Here is a 19,424-nt window from a genome sequence, read left to right on the forward strand (position 1 = left end):
TTTAAGAATATTTCCTGTTCCTTCAACCCAACTTGCACACCTCCGCCCCCCGGCCCTCCTCATTGGGCCGCCCGAGGCCCGTTCAGTCTTCGGTTTTCCCTCCAACTCCTCCCGCCCTCTAGCCTAGCGCAGCGGCGTCCCAGGTTCTGATTGGCCACCGCGGCAACCTCCCCGGGGTCGGGTTGGTGGGCTGAGTGGCAGGGGCGGGAGCGCGGAGCACCAAGGGTAGGCTGTTCGCTTGCGGAGCGGCGGCCGCGGGAGGGGCGGGGAGGGGCGGGGGGGAGGGGGGCTGGGAAAGTTGAGGCCGCGCTGCCGCCGGGTCTCCGGCCTTGAGGGCTCGGGCTCGCTGCGGCGGCGGTGGCCGCAAGAAGAGGCGGCGGGGGCGGGGGGAGAGGAGGGCCTGGGCCCGCGCTCCCCCAGCCCCAGAGGAGCAGGCGGCGGCCGCGGACGGAGAGATTCGCCCGGGCGGTCGGACACCCCTGCCGTACCCGCTTGGGATCATGACCCAGGCGGGGGTCGCCGCCGCCGCTGCCGCCGCGGCCGAGACCGCGCAGCCAGTGGGTGAGTGACTGCGGGAGGGGGCCGCTGACAGCCGGGGCGGGGGGCGGGGGCCGGGGCTGCGGGGGCGGCTCCGGGGGGCGGCTCCGGGCTCTGCTCCACCCACCCCCTCCCGGTCCCGGAGACTAGGGCTGCTCGGAGTGTGTCTCCTTCCTGGGGACCCCTGAATGCGGAGCCCGGTGGGGTGCGAGCGTGGGCGGTGCACCTACCCCTCTTCTCCCCGGTCTCCAGCGCCCCGCGCCCCCTGGTGCCGGGCCGGTGGGGGACTAGCGCTGCGGCCCGGCTCCCAGTTGCGCGCGGGGCGAGAGAGGCTCCACGCTGCCCTAGGTGCATAAAGAGCCGGGCATCAAGGTTCACACCGGATGGCCTTTGCCTGCCTCCTTCACCTTTTCCTGTCTCCTTCATCCCCACTTTATTCCTTGCTCTCTGAATTTCTTCGGACCCACTGGTCCGACTCATGAGACTTGCTTGTTAAGTCTCACCCCTACAGTCAGAGAGTTAGGCTTGCGTTTTCATTTCAGAAGCCTTTCTTTTCCTTTCTTAATAGGATCGGCACACAAGCATATGGCCAACTCTTGAAATCTGGCTCCATATTTCTGAAGAAATATTTCTGGACTCTTTTTCATGTTTCACATTTTGATCATTGGATTTTCCAATACTCACTGTCCTCTCCCCGCCCCACGGTTACGTTGGGATATGGCCGTACGAGTTTATTAACTTTGTCTGGAAATAAGAGACTACACAAACCTGTGTGTGTGTGTAATCCCAGCTAAGAGCTTCCAATTTACGTTCTCATAACATTAAGTAGGTATACTGACCTAACACTACCAAAAATAAGACAGTTGTGGCTAACTTAAGTTTGCATCAAGAAGAAGGTTGCTTACCTATAGACAAAGTACAGATTTCTTGAATAAACACTTTGGTGAGTAACATGGAACCTGAAGCATATCGGTACCTTTGCTTTTTCTTTAAAAACAAGTGAGCAAACAAACCAGCCTGCTTTTTGAAGGATCAACAGGCTGCCCTACTCTCTAATCATCTTATTGATTTTTACCTCTCACATAGGACACTTGTTCAATGTAGCACAGAGTTACTGTATGGGATACATTTGTTGTTTCCCTTTATTTGTAAAGGATTCTGAAGCAAAGTACTTTGTAATCATTGCATGTCTGTAACCAGAAATAGTATAATGTCTCCAGATACTATAAGAATGAATGCTTAATCTCACATTTTGATCTAGTCTAAGTAACATGGCTCTTGTATATGTAGGTATTATATTCTATCTATATTTAAAAGAGGAGTTTTGTAAAATCCAAACATGATTGCAGCCTAGAACATTCCTTAATATGAAAGAACTTCATTGCAGGGATATAAGGGCAGCATAGGATTGAAATATTTATTTTCTCAGTTAGTTGTCTATAGGACATCATGGAAATGTGAACCAGTCGTGTAAGAGAAATTGATGGGTTACATTGTCAACAAGGGAAAAGAAACACTAAGGAAACAATGTTCAAGGTTAGAAGATAAACTTCAACAGGTAATCAGCTCAGAATTGTTACTTATAAACAGAGACTGAATTCAAGCTTAGGTCTTAACCATACCTGTCATCTTTTACTTTTCTAGCCTCAAGTCCAGTCGTTCTGAATCTGGACTATAGAGTAGAATCACCTTGTATGCTTTTACATTATCATGTCCATGCCACTCCCTCCAAAGATTCTCATATTTATTTATTTATTTTTTATTAAAAAAATATTTTTTATTGCATTTATTTATTTTTGATAGAGAGAGACAGAGCACCAGTGGGGGAGGGGCAGACAGAGAAGGAGACACAGAATCTGAAGCAGGCTCCTGGCTGGGAGCTGCTAGCACAGAGCTCAACACGGGGTTCGAACTTACAAACCACAAGATCATGACCCAAGCCAAAGTCCGATGCTTAACCGACTGAACCCCCCCAGGCGCTCCTTTTTTTTTTTTTTTAATGTTTATTTTTGAGAGAGAGACACACACATAGAGTGTGAGCGGGGGAAGGGGAACATAGAGCAGAATCTGAAGCAGGCTCCAGGCTTCACACTGTCAATACAGAGCCTGATGTGGAGCTCGAACTCAGACTGAGAAATCATGACCTAAGCCAAAGTTGGACACTTAACTGACTAAGCCACCCAGGTACTTTTGATATGGGGTGAGCCCTAGCCAAAAACATAGTTTTTAAATTTCCCCAGGTGTTTCTATTTAGCAGTCATGGTTGATAACTACTGAGTCTAGAACAATGTCCAAGCTGCTAGGTTTGTGTTCCTGGCTCTGCTGAATCAGGCCTTCACTCATGTGTCCAGTTTTTACCCAGTGCTTCCAAACCTTTGGACCTTCTCATGGTCCCGCAACTCTGTAGTTCAGATCTCTTGCTTTTGTTAATGACATTGGTCATTCTTAGCACGTGGGCAGTCCTCCTTGTGCTCCTCCCCACCGACAATAGTTCTAACTCTACTTTTATAAAGGTTTTCCTAACAGCTCTCTCTAACTCTTAGCTATTTGTTCCCTTTGAACTTTTATGCCACATATTGTTAAAAAGACTCCCTTTGTGTTTAATTTTTTTTTTTTAACATTTATTTATTTTTGAGACAGAGAGAGACAGAGCATGAACGGGGGAGGGGCAGAGAGAGAGGAAGACACAGAATCAGAAGCAGGCTCCGGGCTCTGAGCTGAGAGCCATCAGCTCAGAGCCCGACGCGGGGCTCGAACTCACGGACCACAAGATCATGACCTGAGCTGAAGTCGGACGCTTAACCGACTGAGCCACCCAGGCGCCCCAAGACTCCCTTTATGTTTATACCATATGGTGGTTTAATTGTATATGTGTTTTATTACTCTCAAGCTTAACAGCAAGGAGTACTTTACTTTTTGGCTCTTCTACAGTGATTTGCTAAGACTTGGATTGGTTTGCTTTGGAATCCTTCTGACACTGCTTGCAACCCTAGTTTCAGGTTTGATTCTGTCCCAGATGTTTGTGTTGTGGTAGCTTTCTCTCACCTTAACTTGCATTGAATTCATGTATGGATGTCAGTGTCTTCCATATCTTTTCCTGTTGTCTTCAGTAGGTTGGTTATTTTCTCCTCTGTGGCCCCATAACATCTTGTACTTATTTCTGGGATAATGCTGGTTATGTTGCCATAGTATGTGTTTATCTACCTTTTCTATCAGACTGCTCTCTAGAGCCTCCATGTTGAGCAACTCAATGAGGCATGTTTCATGTTGTATTCTTAATATCATTGCAGCATGGCAAAGTTAGAACCTCCCAAACATGGGAAGTGTGTTCTCTTTGTCCTTGTAATTTTTAATTTTTTTTATTTTTTGAAGATTTTATTTTAAGTTTTCTTTATTTTGAGAGAGAGAGAGTGCACACAGGTGTGAGCAGGGGAGGGGCAGAGAGAGAGAGAGAGAGAAAGAAAGAGAAAGAAAGAAAGAAAGAAGAGAAAGAGAGAGAAAGAGCCCAAGCAGGCTGCATGCTGCTCAATCTCATGGTTTGTGAGATCATGACCTGAGCTGAAACCAAGAGTCTGAACTCAACCAACTGAGCTACCCAGACACCCCTAAAGATTTTATTTTTAAGTAATCTCTATACCCAACATTGGGCTTGAATTTACAACTCCAAGATCAAGAGTCACCTGCTCTACCAACTGAGCCAGCCAGGTACCCCCATCTTTGTAATTTTAGGACCCAACATAGCACTTGTCATTAGTAGGGACTAAATAAATGTTTGCTGAGTAAGTGACTGCCATGTTATATATTATGCAGAGATAGCCTTATACATCTTTAGCATAGGTTGATTTGACATGGGTTGATTTGCTATTAAATATTTTTATGACTTCTGTTATGGATTTGGTAAGGGTTAGTGGAATTTAAGTAATTATGGTTGTGGCAGATCCCTTAAACTTGTAATCTTCCTTCCAATATGCATGGGGATGTATACCTTGAGTCTTTTACTCTGAGCTCTAGAGGTTCACTCTTGTTATCCAGAAAATATTTGCAGAACTCTCACTAAGAGAAAAGCTTTTAACTGTCCAGTTGGATAATTTTTCTTTTTCTCATTAAATTTTCCATATGAGTACAATTGCACTACTTCAGAAGGCCAGATCTTTTAATTAGATCAGTAGAGCATGATAAGTTGCTCCTATTAATGTGCTAATACTGTGTTTTAAATTCAGTTCATCAAGTATTTATTGAGTGCTTACCATGTGCCTAATACTCATAGGTGCTAAAGAGAATACAGAAATAGTAAAAAGTGGGGACTCAGCTCTTAAGTTTTTAGACTTACTGGAAGGATTGAGGAACACTGTTTCAAATAATTAAGGGACTGAACATGGTACATTAGATGCAGATTTAAACATAAATACCCCAAATCTAAGATGCAATGATTAATACTATGGAAAATTAAGAAAGACCAGATATTCTTTCAGTAGAATTTATTACTCCCATATACTGAGTACTAATTGTTGAGGATACAAATATGAAAGATGTGGTTTCTACCATTTAGAAGCCTTACAGGCTAGTGAGGAAAACTGGGAAGCATATAAAGTGTATTTCACGTTAAGATATTGTGAAGTATTATGTCAGGATGTTTGGGACTAACCTGTAGGCATCAGAGAAAGTTTCAAAGAGGAGAAGTTAGGAATTTTCAGTTGGAAGATTGATATGAACATTCCAGACGAACTAACAGGTACAAAAGCATGGAAATGAGAGGGATCGCTTCTTGAGTAAGGAGCTGCAAGTAGATTGGTATCAGTAGAAACTGGTATGTTAAAGAACGTGGACTTTGGAGTCAGATACGTGGCTTGCAAACTTTTATTACTGGTAGGAATAAAAGACCCTTGCAGGTCTTGTCTGTGTAGGGTAGCAGTAATCTAGTGGTAACTTCACTCTTAGTGTTAATACAGAGAGGTGCCCCAGGATTCTCTGGTTTCCATCTATGCTCCTGTGCCTCCCCTTTTAACTATTGCCTGGCTGTGTGTGGAGCTCCAGATAGCCTTGCCTCACAGTTAATGAAGCCATTATTGTGTCCCCTGGTGAAAGCATCTTCACCTTAGCTACTGTAATTTCTTAAACAGCAGAAGCCACAGGGAAGGGGACAAAGAGAAATTTGTGGTGTAACCATGAGACATACCACTTCTACCTCTACTCTGATTTCTCTTTGGTAATGAGCAATAGAAATTGCCTTTGGCTAACTTAAGCAGAAACTTTATGGATAGATTTATGGGTAGATATTGGCTAAGCGCACAGAAGTGAAGGAAGGCAGAATAATCCAGCCATAGAAAGGCCTGGGTACAGCATCTTCCAGGATCCCATGGGCCCATAGGGCTAACTGAGCCCCAGCGGCCCTTCTTCCTTGTGTGGTCTTATAGGTCAGCCCTGTGCCCACACCTCAGAGATAAGCCCATGTTTGATGGTCCTGTCAGACCTCAGAAATCAGGCAGAGAAGCTCTCCAAAGGAAAAGTAAGCTATTGTTGGCAGAAAGCTAAAAAACAACAGATATTTCCTACAGTGTTCATTGGATTTGATAGTGTGGAGATCTTTTGCAAGCAGTTATGAATAAAAGCCAGATAATGGTGAAGAGTGGATGGGAAGTGAGGAAGAAGGGATGGTGAGTATAAACTACTGTTGAAGAAGCCTGATGGTTGGGAGGAAGAAAGAATGAGACCACAGGGAAGGAGTTACAAGATCAGAAAAAAAAAATTTTTTTTGCCTCTTAAATGAAAAGAAAAATTGAATAAGGATATGTTTAAGTGGAAAAGCACTAACAGAGGAGCAGAGATTAATAATATACGAGCGAGAAGAGATATTACCTAATAAGATTACTAAGAAGTGAGAATGATAGAATCCAGAACAAAGGTAGAGATTTTAGTGTTAGCTAGAAATATTAGGGAAGATTTTAGAGAGGAAGACAGAATTGCTTTAAAGGGTTAATAGTATTTGAATAAGCAGAGCAAAGTGGAAAGGTCACTTCAATAGGCAAATAGCATAGATTTAGCAAAATATGAACTAGCTGATAAAGAGCATAGGGAAGAACCTGTCTGTATTGGAGAGAAGGGTAGATGACATGATTAGCTTGATAGCCCTTCTCCTATGTGTATTGTATTAAGTGGAAGTGGATAAGTAAGACTGGCCAGTGAAAAGATGGTGTTAGGTAGAGCCATGAAAGCTAGGACCCAAGATTTTGGATTTGATACTGGGAAAAATAGTACTGTAGATTCTGAAGCAGGAGTACCGTAACTTGGAAAGATTACTGAGGCACTGGCATATGAAACCTTTGAAGAAGAGGGGAAAGACTGGGAACTGAAAAGACTATTAAGACACATACTTGTGGGGCAACTGGGTGGCTCAGTTGCTTGAGTGTCCAACTCTTAATCGTAGCTCAGGTCTTGATCTCAGGTTGTGAGTTCAAGCCCCGTGTTGGTCATGAAGCCTACTTGAAAAGAAAAGAAAAGAAAAGAAGAGAAAAGAAAAGAAAAAAGAGCCAGACGTGTAAAACAGGGCCTAATCTGAGATTGTAGGAATAAACAAGACGAGATGAACATTGTGAAAAGAATTGATAGGATTTGGGGAGAAATTTTGAAGATTAATTTTGGGTTTAGAGCCTGGGTAAAGTTTTGATGTCAGTGATAAAAATGGAGAAATTGGAAGTAGGTCTCTTAAGAGGCAAAGCAATTCAACATGTTGTAAAAACCTGTTAATTGGTTTTGAAATGAAATATTCTGAAGAGAACTTGTCTAACCAAAGGTTTGGGACAAGATCTGTGTTGAAAGTTGGCTTTATTATAAGAAATAAACAAATAAAACAAAACATAATGCCTTTTACACGGAAACAGTTTGAAACTTTGTAGAGAGAAAGCAAATAGAAAAGCAAATAGCATTGAGCCTTGGAAGTCAAAGTGAGAGACAAGGATTCATGTTAGAGAAGGAAAATGCATAATTGGGGAAGAGGAAGACAAATTGGGAGAAAAGGGAGACAACAGCAGCCTCCAGTCCTGCAGAGAAAAGAGGGAAGGCAGAGAAAAGATCTCTGGTGTGGGGAAGAGTAGTCCAGACCTCTAAAAAAGCAGTTTTGGTGGGCAGGGACAATCAGAAGACTGCTGCCATGGGTTTAGGAGGGATTGACCAATGCAGGAAAGTGAGAAGCTTCAGAGGAATAGTAGGAAAGAAATGGAATGATAGAAAAGGCAGTAAATTTTTGTTTAATAAGTTCCGATTTTGGAAGCAAAAGAGAAAATGGTTAAGGAGGAAATAAAGTGCTAGAGAGAAAGGAATCAAATATAGAGTCCTTCTCCATAGATGGAAGAGTTATCATTGGGATGTTCTGGAGGGCTGAAAGGATGCATGGGCAGAGTCTGTTATGATATATGTAGGATGCAGTGAAGGAAGTCTTACTGGATGACCTCTGTCTTCCCAGTGAATTAGGGGGGAAATGGAAAAAAGGCAACTATCATGTACTGAGCTCTTGCCATGTACCAGATACATTGCGTGATCCATTAAAGGTACTATCATATAAAATCATAACAGTTCTCCCAGAGATTGGTGATAGTCTCTTAATTTTAAATGTGAAGATGCCAAGACTTCAAGGAATACTTATTTTATTTTACTGTTTTTAAAGTTTTGAAAATTTATTTATTTTTGAGAGAGAGAGAGCGTGTGTGTGTGTACGCATGTGCGTAAGCATGTGCAAGTGGGAGAGAGGCAGAGAGGGGGAGAGAGAGAATCCAAAGCAGGCTCCATGCTGTCAGCACAGAGCCTGACGTGGGGCTCAATCCCATGGACAGTGAGATCATGACCTATTTTATTTTTTAATGGAGGAACTTTTTTAAAAGTTTATTTCTTTTGAGAGAGAGAAGGAAAGCATGAATGGGGGAAGGGCAGAGAGAGAGAAGGGGAGAGAGAGAATCCCAAGCAGGCTCCATACCAACCAGCACAGAGCTGGATGCAGGGCTCCATCTCACAAACCATGAGATCATGACCTGAGCAGAAACCAAGAGTTGGACGCTTAACTGACTGAACCATGCAGGCACCCCTCAGACTTAAAAAAAAAAAAAAGATTATTTTATTTTATTTTTACAATGTTTATTTTTGAGAGAGCATAAACAAGGGAGGGGCAGAGAGAGAGAGGGAGAGAAAGGATCTGAAGCAGGCTCTGCACTGTCAGTGGAGAGCCTGACATGGGGCTCGAACCCATGAACCCAGAGATCATGACCTGAACGCTAGCCAGATGCTTAACCAACTGAGCCACCCAGACACCCCAGATTTTATTATTTTGACTTAAAATTTTTTATTTTAAGTAGGCTTTACCTCAATGCAGAGCCCAACATGGGGTTTGAACTCATGACCCTGAGATCAAGACCTGAGCTGAGGTCAAGAATCTAACACTTAACTGACTGAGCCACCCAGGTGCCCCTTATTATTATTTTTTTAAGTAATCTCTACACCCAGTGTGGGGCTTGAACCTACAACTCTGAGATCAAGAGTCACACACTCACTGACTGAGCCAGCCAGGCACCCCAGGGAATACTTATTTTAAAACCAAGTAGCTAGTAAATGTCAGCTTTTTGATTCTAGGTCTGATATCAAAGACTATTGCCATTCTCCTATACCATTCATTCATTAATTTGAGGTGACAGATACATGGGGTGTTAGTGATTATATTGGCTGTGCTTCAGAATTACTTTTGGGGTCTAAAAAAATTCCTGCACCCTGCACCAGTCATTCATTCCTTCACCAACATACTTTAAAAATATATATATATTTATTTATTTAGAGAAAGTGCGAGTGGGAGAGGGGCAGAGACAGAAGGGAGAGAGAGAGAATCCCAAGCAGACTCCGCATTGTCAGTGCAGAGCCTGATGCGGGGTTGGAACCTATGAGCTATGAGATCATGACCTGAGCTGAAGTCAGACGTTTAACTGACTGAGCCACCCAGGTGCCCCACCAACATACTTATTACCTACTATGTTATGGTTCTCCAGAGAAAGAGAATGAATAGAATATATATCACAAGAGGAGCCCAAAGCATCATATAGCATCATATGGAGGTGGGAGGGAGGTGAGGGCTTGTGAAAAGGACACAGGAACAAGCCCAAAAGAGTGCCCAGTGGCCAAAGCTCGAATAATTTCAACAATAAAATAACTATAGCATTATATTTTAACCCAAAGGGTAAAATATTTGTTTGAGGCAATACTGATATAAATGAATTATTGAATAAATAAATTGGAGAAGAGACAAATCTTCTTTGCAGAATAATTAAAAAAAAATTTATTTAGATACTCCCTTCTCTAAGAGATGGAGATTAATTCCCCTCTCCTTGAGTATGAGTTAGACTTAGTACCCACTTCCAAAGACTAGAGTATGGAAAGGGAAAAATAGTAACATAGGAGTAATTACTGGAGTCATGTTAACAGGAAATTTAAGGAGGAAAGTTGGTGTGAAAGACTACATCTTTTATGACTTCAGTATGATCTAAGTAATTTAATATAAGGATGTTTTATTTGTATAGTGAAAAAAAATCTAGTTAAGTAACAGAATTAAAAATAGGAAAGTAAATATACATCTTTATTAACATTGAAAAGCTGGTAAGGGTGTCATCTAAAGATCAAAAACACTGAGGAATTTATGAAAAATGCAAAGCATATGGAATCAGGTTGATGGCAAAACTATACAGTTTGGAGAAATTGCAACCCATTACAGACTTAAAGGGGAAACAGTAGGAAAGTGAGTTTTCCCACTGCAATTCTGGAAAATCCCAAAGCTTAGAGACTTTGCAAAGTAGGAGGGGCTTGAGGTTGGTTGTCTTAGTCCATTCAAGCTGCTATAACAAAATATAGACTGGGTGGCTTATAAACAACAGAAATTTATTTCTCACAGTTTTGGAGGCTGAAGTCCAAATCATGGTGCCAGTATAGTTGGATTCTTCCAGGTTGTGTTCTACCTACTTCATGCTGTAACCCCTCACGTGGGGGAAGGGGTAAGCAAGCTCTCTGGGACAGCTTTTATAAGGGCACTAATCCCATTCATCAAGGCTTTGCCCTCATGACCTAATCATTTCCCAGAGGTCCTACCTCCTAATACCGTCACCTTAGGATTTAGGATTTCAACATAAGAATTTTGGGGGCTGGGGCGCCTGGGTGGCTCAGTCGGTTGAGCGGCCGACTTCAGCTCAGGTCATGATCTCGCGGCCCGTGAGTTTGAGCCCTGCGTCAGGCTATGTGCTGACAGCTCAGAGCCTGGAGCCTGTTTCAGATTCTGTGTCTCCCTCTCTCTGACCCTCCCCCGTTCATGCTCTGTGTCTCTCTGTCTCAAAAATAAATAAACGTTAAAAAAAAATTTAAAAAAAAAAAAGAATTTTGGGGGGACACATTCAGACCATTGCAGTGGTCAAAGGTAATTAATTAGCAGACTTCAGAACAGCTGTGACAGGACCAATTACAATACCTAATTACAGTTTTTCCTCACAAGCTAAAGTAGTAGAACATATTTATATAAATTGAGGGCATCTCCATCCTGGGCTTTAGGACCAGAGAGAGAATCAGGGCTATATTTTAGAGAACTTCCAGTTGTCACTGTGAATGTAGAGCTCCTTCCTTCAGGAGCCACCCACCTAGCTGTTCACCTCCTCCATCCATGTATGATACTTTTGATAGCCAGAACTTTTATGATTAGCATGCACATTCATGGCAGGGAGAAGAGTGATTTTTCACATATATTAAAGCATTGGTTCTTAGTGGTAAAAACACATTAAAATCACCTAGGGAGCTTTCTTTAAAAGGATAATTTCTACAGTGCATCCAGAATTGAAAACTACTATGCTGGGGAAGCAAACTTTATCTGCCAATTCACTTAACGAATTCTCACTAAATATTTAAGGAAAACCAATAGGATGAAAGAGTGACATCAAGCCGAACAAAAAGAGGAATTGATTTTTGAGAAAACAAATTGAATGTAATGGACAAAAGATAACATTTTTGTTAAAAAAAATTCTAAAAAATTTGAGAGCATGTGATTTCCATAAAATAGCAATGGGTGCTATGAAAAAGAACAAAAAAGTTTTTGGAAATTAGAAACATGTTTTCTGAAATACGAACTTCAACAGCAGGCTGAATAGCAACATGGTTGTAATATATGACTAATGAACCAGATAATCAAACCAAGGAATTCTTCTAAAATATGGTATGGGGCACCTGGGTGGCTCAATCTCTTGAGTGTCAACTTTGGCTCAGGTCATGATCTCATGGTTCATGAGTTTGAGCCCCACATGGGGCTCGCTGCTGTCAGCCTGTCAGCACAGAGTCCACTTTGGATCTTCTGTCCCTCTCTCTCTGCCCCTCCCCTGCTTGCACTCTCCCCAAAAGAAAGAAAATATATTTTAAAAATAAAAATATTTTTAAAATATGGTACAAAAAGACAAGAAAATTATGAGCTGTTGGACATGCAGGATAAATCAAGGAGGAGAACTAACCACTGGAGCCAAAATTCTACACAATTTCAGTAAGTGTGGCATGGGAGATGGGCAGTGGGCAGTTGGTGGGTAAGAAATAGAGTATTTTAAAACTTCTGTAATGGGGCGCCAAGGTGGCTCAGTCAGTTGAGCATCTGACTGTGGCTCAGATCATGATCTCACAGTCCGTGAGTTTGAGCCCTGCATCAGGCTCTCTGCTGTCAGCACAGAACCCACTTCAGATCCTCTGTCCCCCTCTCTCTCTCTCCCCTCCCCCTCTTGCATGTGTGCTCTCTCTCTCTCTTATTAAAAAATTAAACATTAAAAAAAACCTTTTGTAATGAGAGGGGAGGAGACCATAGATACTGTTTTTAAGAAGAAGAAAATATATTTAAGTTGTAATATGAAGATAGGTTATCAATAAGCAATTCCTTTTCTCTCAGCTTTGCATTTCTTTGTGTGTCACTTTCATCCTCACACTGGCTTCTTTTTTTGCATGATGTCTGTAATGTCCATATTTGGAATTCTATGCATTCTCTTTAAAGTGGAAAAGGAAAGAGGATAGCTACCCATACCGTCAAGGAAAAGTCCTGAAGTTTGCTATATTTGTACCAATCTGAGACCAGTCACTGTGCCCCCAAAAAAGTCATTTGCCGAGACTTGCCAAGGTCCGCCACCGAAGCACAAAGCCTGGTTTAGGGGTACATACCTAAGTGAAAAATCAGGGAGTTCCATGAAGTGGAGAGGAGAAAATATCAAATGTCCACTGTAGTGTGTTTCTTAGAATTGCTAGGGAAATTCATAAATTGAACGGATGAAAGAGGAAAAAAGGTGTTGAGGAAAATAAGAAACAAAAAAATCGGGCAAGGAAAAGTAAAAAAGCATAGGTGGGAGGAGAGAGAAGAGAATATGACCACATGGGACAATATTTACAATAAATGTGACTGGAATAGATCCTCTCTTGTTTTTCTTTTCTTTCTTTTTTTTTTTAAGGCTCTTAGATTGTGTAGAACCAAATCTCCAGATTTGTGTTATGTCAGACAAATATAAAACAAAATAATGTAGACAGTTTAAAAATAAAATACACATGTACATGCCCCAGGCAATTGTTGAATATATTTCAAAGAGCAAACATTTTCTTTTAAAAATACTTATATAATGTTATACCTAAGTAGGTAATAATATATTCTTCTTTTTTTTTTTTTTTTTTTTTTTTTTTAATTTTTTTTTTCAACATTTTTAATTTATTTTTGGGACAGAGAGAGACAGAGCATGAACGGGGGAGGGGCAGAGAGAGAGGGAGACACAGAATCGGAAACAGGCTCCAGGCTCCGAGCCATCAGCCCAGAGCCTGACGCGGGGCTCGAACTCACAGACCGCGAGATCGTGACCTGGCTGAAGTCGGACGCTTAACCGACTGCGCCACCCAGGCGCCCCGGTAATAATATATTCTTCTTAAATACCCATTTAAAAAAAAGTAGGGAGGGGTGACTGGGTGGCTTCGTCTGTTGAGCATCCAACTTTGGCTCAGGTTACATGATCACGGTTCATGAGTTTGAACTCCACATTGGACTTGCTGCCATCAGCGTGGAGCCTGCTTCGGATCCTCTGTTCCCTTCTCTCTGTCCCTCGCCCGCTTGCACTCTCTCTCTCAAAAATAAATAAACATTAAAAAAGGTAATAAAAACTTTTTGAAAGGAGGGGTGTGACACCTGGCTGACTCATTTGTTAGAGTGTGCAGCTCTTGATTGCTGGGTTGTGGGTTTGAACCCCATGTTGGGTGTAGAGATTACTTAAAAGACAAATACTCATGTAACACTTAATAAAAATATATCATGTAAGAGGGCTATAAAAAATCTCAAATTCTAAAAATTTGACACTTCAAAAAATTTTTATTTTTAACATTTTTTTAAATGTTTATTTATTTTTGAAAGAGAGTGCATGAGCTGAGGAGGGACAGGGAGAGACAGACAGAATCTGAAGCAGGCTCCAGGCTCTGAACTGTCAGCACAGAGCCTGACGCTGGGTCTGAGATCATGATCTGAGCTGAAGTCAGACTTCTAGCCACTGAACCAGCCAGGCGCCGCCTCCCTACCCACCCCCCCACCCCCCCCCCCCGGGCCCCAAATTTTATTTATTTAAGTAATCTCTACATCCAACGTGGGGCTCAAACTCACAACCCAAAGAAGGTCAAGAGTTGCATGCTTCACCGACTGAGCCAGCCAGGCTCCCCTAAAAATCAGATACTATTTATTGCCAGTCATAATGCAGGGAAACAGCACATGTGCGTACACGCACACGCACACACACACACACACACACAGAAATTAACAAAATGGGAACCAAAAAAGAAATATAACTACTTGGAAAGTTTTTTGTTTCCACTCAAGTCAGAGGAAATAAAAGTTGAAATTACAAGGAAGAAAAAGTCAAGATAATGAAAAGCTAATCACAGAAAAAGAAATATAAATGATTCATAACATATGAAAGGGTATTCAGCCTCATGAGTTATCAAGGAGATGCAAGTTAAGCAATAAGATATCTTTTGCCTTTTGGGATGAGAAAAGCTTAAGAGATGTTGATTGCAGCCTTTTTTTTCAGGATTGTTTTTAATAGCAAAAATAGTAAAAGGGAAAGAGAAAAAATGAGTATTGATCAATGGGGAACAGCTAAATAAATTATGGCTCCATGCTGCATAACACTATGTAGGTATTAAAAGAATAAGGTAAATTAATATGTACTTACCTGGAAAGATGTTCATAATGAATTTCTAGGTAAAAAGAAAGCATGTTTCAGGGTGACAGCATGATTTCATTTTTATAAAAAATTTATGTGCATATGATAATATAAATATACATTATATATATTATATATAATATTATATACATATTATGTTATAATGTGTATATTATATGTATTTATATGTATATATGTATATGTATGTATACATATATATGTATACATGTATGTATATTATAATATGTATATAATATGTATATATATTATATATATTATATTATATATGTATATGTAATAACTCTGTAGAAAGATAAAGAAAATTGGTGTCAAATTGATTCCCAACTAGGGGAGAATAAAACTGAATAGGTGATAGTGGGTACTCTAATTTTTCTCCCCCCGAAAAAGGGATGTAGTTACAGATAATATTTACTTTCTTGGTTTTCAGTATAGTATTTATTTTTTATTTTTTTAAATTTAATTTTAGAGCACATGAGTGGGAGAGAGGGGCAGAGAGAAAAAGAGAATCTTAAGCAGCCTCCATGTTCAGCCCTGAACCCAATGTGGGGCTTTGATCCCACGACCCTGGGGTCATGACCTGAACTGAAATCAGGAGTCTGACGCTTAACTGACTGAGCCACCCAGGCACCCCTCAGTATAGTAATTTAAGACATAATTTAAAATTTAACTGAAACTACATATTATTTAGGAATCAATGACTATTGAAAATACCACATATTAAAATCTATGGGCTGTCCTTGAGGAAATCTTATAGTCTTAAATACATTTATTAGGAAGACTGAAAAGCAATTCATATTGTAGAAGAAAAAATGCATTCAGGTAGCAAAAGATTAAAATTCTGTATGAGGATATACAGTAAGTATTTCTTGTACCCTTTTCCCCATTCCCCTCTTCAAAGGCGATCCTTCCAGAGAAATTCTGTGCATTTGTCAACATACACATTTATGTTCTCCTCCCCATCCCAAAGGATAGGTATTATATATGTTTGTAATTTTTTAAGTTAAAAAAATATATATACTTATATAAGTATACACATATGTACATTTATACATATGCATATTTACATGTACATATATACATATGTGCGCATGTGTGTGTACATATGTATAGTTTGCTAGTGCTGCCATAAAATACCACAGACTTGGTGGTTTAAACAAGAAATGTTTATTTTCTTACAGTTCTGGGGTCTAGAAGTCCAAGATCAAGGTGTCAGCAGGTTTTTAAAAAAAAATTTTTTTTTTAATGTTTATTTATTTTTGAGACAGAGAGAGACAGAGCATGAATGGCAGGGGGTCAGAGAGAGAGGGAGACACAGAATCTAGAGCAGGGTCCAGGCTCTGAGCTGTCAGCACAGAGCCCGACGCGGGGCTCGAATTCACAGACCATGAGATCATGACCTGAACCGAAGTCAGAAGCTCAACAAACTGAGCCACCCAGGTGCCCCTTTTTTTTTCATTTTTTAAAAAATGTTTTTATTTTATTTTTGAAACAGAGACAGAGCATGAGCGGGGAGGGGCAGAGAGGGAGACATAGAATCTGAAGCAGGCTCCAGGCTCTAAGCTGTCAGCACAGAGCCCAATGCGGGGCTCAGACTCACCAACCATGAGATCATGACCTGAACTGAAGTCAGACACTTAACCGACTGAGCCACCCAAGTGCCCAAGGTGTCAGCAGGTTTGATTTCTTCTGAGGCCTCTCATCTTGGCTTGTCGATAGTTGCCTTCTTGTGGTATCCTCATGTGGTAGTTCTCATGTCTGTGTGGTCTGTGTTTTAATCTCATTTTCTTATAAGGACACCAGGCAGGGGTGCCTGGGTGGATCAGTCGGTTAAGCATCTGACTCTTGATTTCTGATCAGGTCATGATCTCACAGTTCGTGAGTTTGAGCCCGGTATCAGACTCCATGCTGACTGTGAGGAGCCTGCTTGGGGTTCTCTCTCCCTCTCTCTCTCTGCCCCTCCCCTGCTCATGCTTCTTTCTCAAAATAAATAAATAAATAAATGTTTTTAAAAAAGGATACCAGGGGCACCTGGGTGGCTCAGTAGATTAACTGTCTGACTTCAGCTCAGGTCATGATCTCACGGCTTGTGGATTCAAGCCCTGTGTCAGGCTCTGTGTTGATAGTTCAGAGCCTGAGCCTGCTTTGGATTCTGTGTCTCCCTCTCTCTGTCCCTACCCCACTTACACTCTGTTGTGTGTGTGTGTGTGTGTGTGTGTATGTGTGTGTGTGTGTGTGTCATAAATAAACGTTAAAAAAAAAAAAAGACACCAGTCAGATTAGGGCCCACCCTAATGACCCATTTAAAAAGATTTTATTTTAGGGCACTTGGGTGGCTCAGGTTAAGTGTCCAACTTCAGCTCAGGTCATAATCTCACGATTTGTGAGTTCGAGGCCTGTGTTTGGCTCTGTGTTGACAGCTCAGAGCCCGGGTACCCCTCTAATGACCCATTTTAACTTAATTACCTTTTTAAAGGCTTTATCTCCAAATACAGTCACATTCCAGAGTACTGGGGGTTAGGACGTCACCATATGAATTTGGAGGAGACACAATACAGCCCATTTTATAATCATATATATTATATATTTTATACATATAATATATATACACAGACATATATATTGTACATATATACATACATTTATATTATACATATGTGTACATACATATACATATATTTGGATTGAATGTTTAGGTATTATGATTCAATCTTTTATTTTTCAAGTTTATTTATGTTGAGAGAGAGCACGTGTGCACAAGCGAGCATGAGCAGGGGAGGGGCAGAGAGAGAAGGAAAGAGAATCCTGTGCTGTTAGAGCATGGAGCCCAAAGTAGGACTTGAACCCACGGGCTGTGAGATCATGACCTGAGCCGAAACCAAGAGTCGGACAGCTGACCAACTGAGCCACCCAGTTGCCCCTCAATCTATTTTAGATTGAACCATCTGAAATTGTAGTTTCTAGAGGCAGAAAAAGTCAAATATGGGCAATTTCAGATGATTCAACATAATACTGTAACATATTTAATCATTCTTTTCTTTTTTTTTTTTTTTTAATTGTTCTTTGATGAGCCTTTAGGGTGTTTCCTTGTCCTTTGCTACTTGAAACAATTTTATAATGAATATCCTTGAATAAATGTCCTGTTGCACATACATGAATATGACTTGTAGAGTAAATTTCTAGGAGTTATTACATCAGAGAGGTACATATTTCTGTGGACCAGATGTGGGTCCACAGTGTGTTAGGAGGAGCTGGTCTGGGCACTCTCCCTTAGGCTTTCCATCACGGGCAGGACTACCTCAGCAGAAAGAGACTGGGCCTTAAAGACAGAGGCAGAAGTTGGGGGTGGGGGAGAGAATGTAAGAGACAGTGTGGGGAGAGGCATTACCTGCATCAGAGGAACTGTACTGAGATATTCTCAATGGATTGTTTGTGACTAAAAATAACTAGAGGATTTGTATCATATAGTCGTGATCAGTAGAGTCATGGGATCCACCCTAAATTTATCCAAGGAGCAGGATCACCCATGGAAGAGGTTTGAACTGAGAGTGGAAGGTATTTTGTACTATTTACATTTTATGTGTCCTACTCCTTCAGCGTAATAGTATGTACTAGTATGTATGTAGTATGTACGTAGGTAATTGCTTGGACTTATGTAGAGAAAATGTCTGGAATTGATACCACCAGACTGTTAAAAGTGGAGGGGCATTGGTACTTCATACACATCTCTGCTGTTTAAAATTTTTACAGAAGTTATTTTTGCAATTGAATTTTTAAAAACTTAATAATGGAATTTAGTTATATATTCTTAACCAGGAGTATTTATAGCTTGTATGGGAAGAGCAAAGGAAGGGTAAGAGTCTAACAAATTCTAAACTGTCCACAGTGGGTATTCCTGGAAAGCATGATAGTAGAGCTGAGGAACTTTTCCATTTAACTTTATATATTTCTGTATTCCTTGAAAATAATTTTTATGCAAATTGGTTACTTGTGTAGTTCGTAAGTAAAAATTTAAAATCTTTGGCTTATTTCTTTTTCTTGAGATACGGTTTGACCCAACTTCACAGTGAAAGCTCCAGTGGCAGGACTTCCTTAATTTCCTTTTTGTATATATGACATAGTATCTCCAGGTTGGCATTTAGGAACCACCCTGACTGATAGCTCCAAGCAGGATGATGCGATTCACAGGAAGGAGCCAGCAATGTTGTTAAAGGATGTAGGATTTCTGTAATGGCAAAGGAAATTAGGACTTCTGATAGCAGTTATAGAAAGCAGAAGACAGCACAGCACACTCATAAATACGTCCTCAAGTGCCTGCCAAGATGGAAAGCTGCTGCTAAAACCAAACATTATGAGGAAGGATTCTTTGGGCTATGAAGAGTACCCCTGTGCTATCCCTGAACTCTAGAATACAGATGTGCCAGATTTCATGAGTTGAACCAGGTAGACAAGTAATAGGATGTTCTAGGTAGAGGATTATTAACCTAAAATATAGTAAAGATGATAAATGCACATAATGGTTCATATAGCAAAATACAGAGAGCAAAGATGCCTACAGCATTAAATAAGATAGAAATTAGAACGTACACATCCATGATGTTAAATATAAAACTATAATCACAGTTTTGTATATTTAATGATAGA

At 40.8% G+C, this 19,424-nt stretch overlaps 1 protein-coding gene across 3 annotated transcripts in view; it reads left to right on the forward strand.

Moving 5' to 3' along the window:
• Positions 1-282: 282 nt before the first annotated feature.
• The window catches only part of USF3 (upstream transcription factor family member 3), a 58,422-nt gene continuing 39,280 nt past the window's right edge, over positions 283-19,424 (forward strand). For all 3 annotated transcript variants that reach the window (XM_058731375.1, XM_058731376.1, XM_058731378.1), the window contains exon 1: positions 283-561. The gene's annotated coding sequence lies outside the window, so the exon portion shown is untranslated. The remainder of the gene's footprint in view (positions 562-19,424) is intronic.

The sequence above is a fragment of the Neofelis nebulosa genome, chromosome 5 (genome assembly GCF_028018385.1).
Source record: "Neofelis nebulosa isolate mNeoNeb1 chromosome 5, mNeoNeb1.pri, whole genome shotgun sequence".
In the NCBI taxonomy this organism is placed as follows: domain Eukaryota; kingdom Metazoa; phylum Chordata; class Mammalia; order Carnivora; family Felidae; genus Neofelis; species Neofelis nebulosa.